Here is a 7,873-nt window from a genome sequence, read left to right as displayed (position 1 = left end):
GAGGTTTAACATTTTTGAATTCTAACATACTAACATTTTTACTTTTATTTTACGTATTATCATAAGTAGTGATTAATAAAATAGTTTCTAACACTAAATCATGCTCAGTGTGTTTCTTTTGTTGCTGGTTTGTGACAGAGGAAAGGAATTATCGACGTTTTATGTCGAAACCCTGCATCAGGACTGACGTGGGGACTTGATGCGGGATTTGACCGGAAATGTCGACAATTCTTTCCCCACACAGTCGCTGCTGGACCCGCTGAGTTCCCGCAGCAGATTGTTTGTTGTTGTAGCTTTGGAAGAAAGAATCCCCCCACACCCACCCCGCGGCGGACCCGTGTTTCTACCGCTGGGCATTGCTATTGAAACTTAATGATAGCTGCTGCCTCAGGCCATTCGGTTCCTCGTGTCTTTGGTCCCTCGTGTCTGCGCCCCCGTCCAGTAAGTTCATGGTTGATCATCCAAGTTCACTTCCCTGTTCCATCTTTTCACCTCCCTCTGTTTAACGTCAGATATTATTCAGATTCGCATTGAATGATCAAAGCCCAGAAAACAAACAGATAGAGCACAACATTAGACCCAACGAGTTCCAGGGACTTTGCTTTACGAAACTCGCACATCCCGGTGAAAGGGAAGCGAAACATTCGGACTTCGGACGTGAGACCCCGCAGGAAGGGCTCCCAATGAACCCACTGAGGCAGCAGCAGGGAGCGGCCGCCTCCGGACAGCGCAGTGTTACCCAGCTGACAATTACACGCACAGCAAATGATGCCGGATCGCCAGCGTCTCTGGGTGGGCTCGAACCACCAACCTTTCGGTTAACAGCCGAACGCCCTAACCGATTGCGCTACAGAGACACCCTGAAGGAAGCGAGAATAAATGGGCCGTTCCCGGCTTGGGAGACGGTGACCAAGGACCGGTGCCGGGACCAGGCTTTTCACAGCCTGCATCAATGGTTTGGATCAGAGTGTCACGGACAATATGAAACAGAAAATGATGGAAACACTCTACAGGTCGGACAGCATCTGTGGAGAGAGAAACAAAGGTAGCGTTTAAGGTGGCCGGATGAAGTGTCTTCGACCTTAAACGTTAACTCTGTTTTTCTCTCCACAGTTGCTGCTCGACCTGCTGAGTTTTCCAGCATTTTATGTTCTTGCTTCAGCTTTCCAGCATCTGTAGTTTGTTTGACTTTCACGGACAATATGTCCAGGTTTTCTGATGACACAAAACCTGGTGTCAGTGCGGGCTGTGAAGAGGATGCGGAGAGGCCTCAGGGAGATATCGTCAGGCGAAGGGAATGGGCGTCGGTATGGCGGATGGGAAATAAAGTAAAGCATTAGGAGGTGCTTCAGAGACAGGATTTTATTTAATTGTGCGCGACCGAAAGGTGTTGGTGTCCTCAGGATCCCGGGAGTCCTTGTACACAAAACACTGCCCATTAACATACAGGGTCGGTGCGCAAGCAGGAATCAAAGGGTACGTCAGACTTTATTTCAGAGAGTTTTGGTATCGGAGTAAACACGTCTCACTGGAATTACACAGGGCCCTGGTGAGACGGGACCATAATATTGGGACATACGAATCAGGAGCAAGAGTATGCCACTCGACCCCTCCGGTCAGCTCCTCCATTCCTTGAGACCACGCCTGATCTGATTGGATCCCGCCGGTGACCTTTCACCCCCTGCTGATTAACTATTTAACCACCTTTCCCTTTAAAATATTGACAGACTCTGCTTCCACCGCCCTTTGCGGAAGGGAGATCCAAAGTCTCCCGGCGTCCTGTGTTCAGGTGCGGCCCCTACCTGAGGAAGGATACACCTGTGACCGAGGGGGTGCAGCAATGGTTTATCGGGTCTGTCCTGTGAGGACAGGTTCAGCAGCGTGAGCCGACACTCTCTGGAATTCAGTAAGTAAAAGTGATCACATTGCTCCTCACGCACCGTGGAACCACAGGTTCGTGATCGGAACCAAAGAATGAACCTCAGTAATGAGACTATTGGAGTGTTTCCTGTCGGGAAGGAGTAGGATGGAGCGGTTGGAAAGCATGTAGCCCCCTGAGGTGATTCAACATTTCAATGTCAGCAAACCAACAGTCTGCAAAGAGGTGGGTGACCGTCTCTTCCCCACTGCAGCCGCCCCGAGGACAGCATGCGTCGGCGATGATCTTTCCTCTGTACAGCATGGACCTGACTGTGAGGGCCCCTCTCACCGGTAGCCGTGTCAGGTCTCGGAATTTGTTGGTGATTTCTGGCAAAGACCCATGTTGCCAGATGTTGTTGCAGTGTGCTCAGGGAACAACCAGACAGTATTCATCGAATCCCTCTCCCACAGTTTCTGCCGGACGTTCCGTGCTGACCGCTGCCTGATGGATGTGCTCAAAGGACAGGTAGTGCGGCAACGTCCAGCTGACTGGGACATTGTACGGGTATGGGCCAGGGCTATCCCACGGTCAGGTAGAACCTCAGAACTTAGCGACACTTGGTGCCCATGGACTTTCGTTCTACACACAGCCTGATGCAACCATGCACGATGGTGGTGATCAGGACGAGGACAGCCTTGGGTACACTTTTGCTCCCATTCTCTGAGGACTTGTGCATCCTTATCGGTCGTACTTGCTCAATCACGGACTCCCAGATGAACTAAAAGACAGCTCAGGTGATTACTGAAGTGGAGGAAACGGAGTAAAGGCCACTCCGGCGCCAAATAGAGCATCCCTGAGAGCACATCGCACCAAATAGATCCAGGAACGACTTTCCCGACTCATGGTGTATTTAAATAAATAGGTTTACATAAAACAGAAATAAAACACGACCTCAGAATGTATCACTTCTCTTTCTTCCCCAAAAAATAAAGATCAACCGCTCAGACAGCGTTTCCTCCCTCCACAGCTCCCGCAGAGGGAGAAGGGAACGGTCATCAATGTCCGCAAATCATTGTATAAAACAAAGCTTGCGGACCGCTTCGCGCTCAGGAAAACAACGCCACAGTTAGTCCTCACGGCTGCTGAGACAGAACTTTGATTTAAACAAAATAAACTTTATGTATAATAAAAGACAAACTATATACAATTATAAAACAGTACAAGCCTTTACATTCTTGTACAGATCATTCATTAGTGTTACCTTCTTATATAAAAAAAGCACCAATGCCACACGCGTGGCTCCCTGGGGGCTACACAGTCCTGTATTTACAATATTTAGGGGCTTTATCGCCTGACCGCGCCCCTTCCTCGACAATGGCAGAAGAACCCTAAACTGCAGTCCTTCCCCACCGAGCCTTTGCGTTGGCTGTACCTAGCTTCAGTGCGTCTCTCAGGACGTAATCCTGCAGCTTGGAATGTGCCAGCCGGCAGCATTCCCCTACGGACATCTCGCAGTGCTGGAAGACCAACAAGTTTCGGGCAGACCAAAGGGCGTCTTTCACCGAGATGATGACCTTCCAGCAGCAGTTTATTTCCGTCTCCGTGTGTGTCCCCGGGAACAGCCCGTAGATCAGAGAGTCCTCTGTTACGCAGCTGCTGGGGATGAATCGTGACAAGGGCCCTTGCATTTTTCGCCACACCCTCCTCGCAAACCTACAGCCCGAAAGGAGGTTGGCGACTGTCCTCCCGGGGGTAGCGTGCGCTTGGAATGAGGTTACAACCATGCAGGAAGGATCTCACTAGCAGGGCCCCTCTCACTGCCAGCCAAGCGAGGTCATGGTGCTGGTTGGTGAGTTCTGTCGATGAGGAATTCTGCCAGATGGTCTGGACAGTCTGCTCAGGGAACTACCCCACAGTATCCATTGAGTCCTTCTCCTGCAGTGCCTGTAGGATGTTCCGTGCTGACAGCTGCCTGATGGACTTGTGGTCAAAGGTGTTGGACGAAGAACTTTTCCACGAAGGACAGGTAGCGCGGCAGCGTCCAACTGACTCGGACGCCATATTAACACGGGGCCAGGCCTATCCTTCGCAACAGCAGGGACAGGTAGAACCACGGTACATAGTGGCACTTGGTGCTCACATACTTGAGTTCCACGCACAGACTGATACAGCCACAGACGATGGTGGGCATCAGGATGAGGGCGACATGGGGGACACCTTTACCCCCATTGTCCAGAGATTTGTGCATGGTGAACAGTCGGACCCGCTCCATCTTGGATCCCCAGACGAACCGGAAGACGGCGCGGGTGATATACGATTTCTCGAGTCACAGACTATAGAAATGATCCTTAAAAGTATCGTCTGACTTCTGACCTCCCGCTGCGCAGCTCTCCATCCACAACAAAACACCTTTAAAACACGGTGTGCCGCGACCCTTTCCTCGGATATTCATGGAGCCTAAATATGGATGGAATATGTTATAATAATAATCTCCTTTCATCTTTTCTGAACGAATTAATAGGGAGAAAATCGTAATTTCTGCTGTGTAAAATTACCCAGAATGCACCAATTTTTGCATAAATTGGCCACCAGTTCCAACCACCGATCTGCTCCTTGATCAGAAAGTGTTCCAGTGAATTCCTGGAGCTAAATATTTTTCAACAGGCACGAAAAGCAGAGACAAGCACTCTCTCTATTGCTCACGTACAGAGCCAATGAAATAAATAAATTCTCTGCTCCTGTCGGGAGGAAGTTGCTCCAATCTCCGGCGGGGGACATCTACTGGGTAAAGTTGGTATTGCAGCAAAACTTTTCCCCAAATAATATACTTCACGTGCAGTACACACATCGGGACAGTTTCTCCAGGTTCATTTTACCACCGATTCATTACGTTCTCTCTCAGTGTGTTAACCGCTCTCTCCTGTTTCCTGCTTAAAACAATACACCCACAAAGTGATGAGACGTTATTACACAAGGCGCAGTCTCTTCCCCGAGCAGATTGTTAGAGTTATTTGGAAGAATGTTTCATGTCAGAATAAAGGAGCCAATTTAATTAAGGACCCCTTGCACCCCGATATTTCTCTCCTCTCCTCTCTCCCTTGGGCAGAAGATACAGAAGTCTGAGAGCATGTTGCACCAGACTCAGGTACAGCTTCTATCTTGCTGTTATCAGACGCTTGGACGGATATTTCATACCCTAAAGATGCACTCTTGATCTTCCAATCTCCCTCGTTGTTGTGTGATGGATATTTACTTTCCATGTCCCAAGGGGTTAATTGCTTATCTCAGCTTATTAGCACAACAGCAGAAACCGCAAAAATAGTTCATTGTTGTCCTCAGCTTTTCAGCACAGCAGCATGACCTGTCCAAAGGTCAAGGAGTGGTTGCTCATTCATTTAAAATCCCTTTTGCAAAAAAAAGCAGAAATTGTCTGAGGGTCAAGATGTCTATTGTTAATTTTTAACTGGTATTATTTAGCCATCTTATTGAGAAACAACACTACCCAGGTTCAGAACGCCTTTTGTTGACTTGACTGAGATTGCAACCTCAGAAGAAACAACATTGTCCACGTTAAACGAAAGCTTCAGCCATCTGACCTGATCAGTACAGTTGTGTAAACATCACATGCAGATGAGGTCTCACGAGGTGACCAGCAAAAAAAAAACAGTATAAATGTTGAGGGAATGACAGGGGGTGGGGGTGGTTACAGAAGGAAGACCTAGAATTTATTCCTCAGCCTTTGGGTTTTGCGACTGACGACTTGTTCGTCTGACTTTTTTGCTTGGAAGAATTGTACTTGTGTTTGGGAATCCTTTGTAAGTTACAAGTCTTGTTAAGAATTGTTTGTTGGACTTAAACGTGCCTCACTTAAAAAAAATAAACTGTGTTTAAACTTCTCCTTGATTGGAAGGAGGGACCCACCACTCCAAATAGAGATTATTAACAGCTGGACCTTGCCGCAGAGTTTAAAGTAGTGAAGTGTTATGTTGCTCTGCTGTGGGTGTTGCTCATTCCCTTCGTTCTTTTTATTTGTCACCCCCCCCCCCCCAACATCATATCCTTTCCCTCGCTGACGTCTCCTTCTTACTTGCCTTACTCCTTTCATTCTCTCTCACACATTTCTCTTCCCCCAGCATGGTTCTCACTTTCTTTCACAACCGGTTATTATCCCTGTACGCTCTTTGCTCTGACCCAGTCGGATACCTCGGTCCCGACATATCACCAACGAGTGTTACATTATTTCTGTAATGCTTTTGTGGTATCGATGACGTTCCAAGGCCAGTTGAGCTTCTTCCATGCAGTCGACTGTCGGTAAAACTCACCAGTGGCAGTGCAGTGAGCAGACGGCGTGAGACTGAGGCATAAAGTGTGTGTGCAATATTGGAGGTGGTTTGTCCCTGTCAGTTCTCAGCCGGTCGGGATTTTACAGCGTCTCCGGGTGATTCCCAGCACTGGTCAAAATTCACGGTCACCAGGGTGGAGATGCCGAGGATTGAACCCGGGACCTCATAGATGCGAAGCATGCGTTCTCCCACTGAGCTACATCCCCGACACAAGTAAGCAACTTTCGAAGTAAATTCCCGTCTCTCTAACGCTGCGCACAGAACAGAGACATTGAAACACAGAGAATAGGAGCTGGCTCAGACCATTCGTCCTTCGAGTCTAACCTGCTCTTCATTCAGTGAGATCATGGTTGATCATCCAAGTTCAAGCCCCTGTTCCGCGCTCTTCCCACACCCCGTGATAACCTCCGTGGGCAGAAATTATTTAGACTCAAAGTGAACGGTCAAAAACCCTCCAAAAGAAATGCAATTTGCGACATGTACGTATTCAAACCCGGCCTGTCTGTTAGTTCGAAGGAGGTGACCCTCGATGACTTTTGTATCTGGAAATATTTCTGTCTCCTTCTCGAATATATTCAAGGGTTTGGGGGAGGGAGACAGTGCGGGTGAGGAGAGGGGCAGCGCTGTCCAGCGGCGCACTCATCACTGAACTATATATTTTAAGTCCTGTAAGTCTTGTCTCGACTTCTGGATTTAAGGTGGTCCAAATGTAAGTCCTGGCTCGAGTTTTGGATTTCCGGTGGTTTGTGTTAGTTTAAAAAACGTTGGGGCAGCGTAGGATGAGGCTAATATTTCCAACAAACATAACGGCGCACGTCAGCCTCAAATAAAAACAACAGGGAACGGCGAAAACACTCAGCAGGTCGTGTAGCGTTGTTGGGGAGAAATTTCCAGCTCACGTTCCAGGTCGCTGACCTGTCATCAGATCAGTTCAGACTCAATGTCAATGATCACAGGTCCAATGTCAAATGAAGTCACAACATCAGACCCGGCAAGTCTGGAAGCTCAAAAGTCAGTCGAGTTATGTCCAGGGACATCGCTTTATGAATCCCGTACATTCGGCTAAAAAGGAAGCAGAACATTGGGGCACCCGACGTGAGACCCCGCAGGGAGGACTCCCACTGAACCCACTGAAACAGCAGCAGGGAGCACCCGCCTCCCGACAGCGCAGTGTTACCCAGCTGACAATGACACGTACAGCAAAAGCTGCAGATCGCCAGCGTCCCTGGGTGGGCTCGAACCACCAACCTTGCGGTTAACAGCCGAATGCGCTGACCGATTGCGCCACAGGCACACCCCGAAGGAAGCGAGAATAATTGGTCCGCTCCCGGCTTGGGAGACTGTAAGCAGGGATCGCGGCAGGGATCCGGCTTTTCACAATATGCGTCAATGGTTTGCATCAGGGGGTCAGGGACAATAAAATACAAAAAAAGTGGAAACTCTCCGCGAGTCGGGCATCATCTGTGCAGAGAGACACAGAGTAAACGTTTCAGGTCGGAAAGTGAAGGATCTTCAACATAAACCATTAACTTTGTTTGTCTTTTCACAGATGCTGCCTGTTCAGCATTTTCTGTTCTTGCTTCAGATTTACAGCAGCTGCAGTTTGCTTGACTTTTACGGACAATATATCCAGGTTTGCTGATGACACAAAACTGGGTGTCAATGTGGG

The 7,873-nt window shown here is 48.6% G+C and overlaps 3 non-coding genes and 1 pseudogene across 3 annotated transcripts; all 4 read right to left on the bottom strand.

Annotated features, from left to right (window-relative positions):
* Positions 1 to 783: 783 nt before the first annotated feature.
* trnan-guu (transfer RNA asparagine (anticodon GUU)) lies at positions 784 to 857 on the bottom strand. Its single transcript has one exon. It is a non-coding gene; the product is annotated as a tRNA-Asn (tRNA).
* A 2,000-nt stretch (positions 858 to 2,857) lies between these two features.
* LOC127587116 (small nucleolar RNA U3) lies at positions 2,858 to 3,068 on the bottom strand. The gene has a single exon (XR_007958746.1). It is a non-coding gene; the product is annotated as a small nucleolar RNA U3 (small nucleolar RNA).
* A 1,055-nt stretch (positions 3,069 to 4,123) lies between these two features.
* On the bottom strand, positions 4,124 to 4,225 carry LOC127587110 (uncharacterized; annotated as a pseudogene).
* A 3,199-nt stretch (positions 4,226 to 7,424) lies between these two features.
* On the bottom strand, positions 7,425 to 7,498 carry trnan-guu (transfer RNA asparagine (anticodon GUU)). Its single transcript has one exon. It is a non-coding gene; the product is annotated as a tRNA-Asn (tRNA).
* Positions 7,499 to 7,873: the final 375 nt, after the last annotated feature.

The sequence above is a fragment of the Pristis pectinata genome, chromosome 38, assembly GCF_009764475.1.
Source record: "Pristis pectinata isolate sPriPec2 chromosome 38, sPriPec2.1.pri, whole genome shotgun sequence".
Lineage (NCBI taxonomy): Eukaryota > Metazoa > Chordata > Chondrichthyes > Rhinopristiformes > Pristidae > Pristis > Pristis pectinata.
Note: the sequence above shows the minus strand (reverse complement) of the source record. Positions and strands in the feature narration are given on the sequence as shown.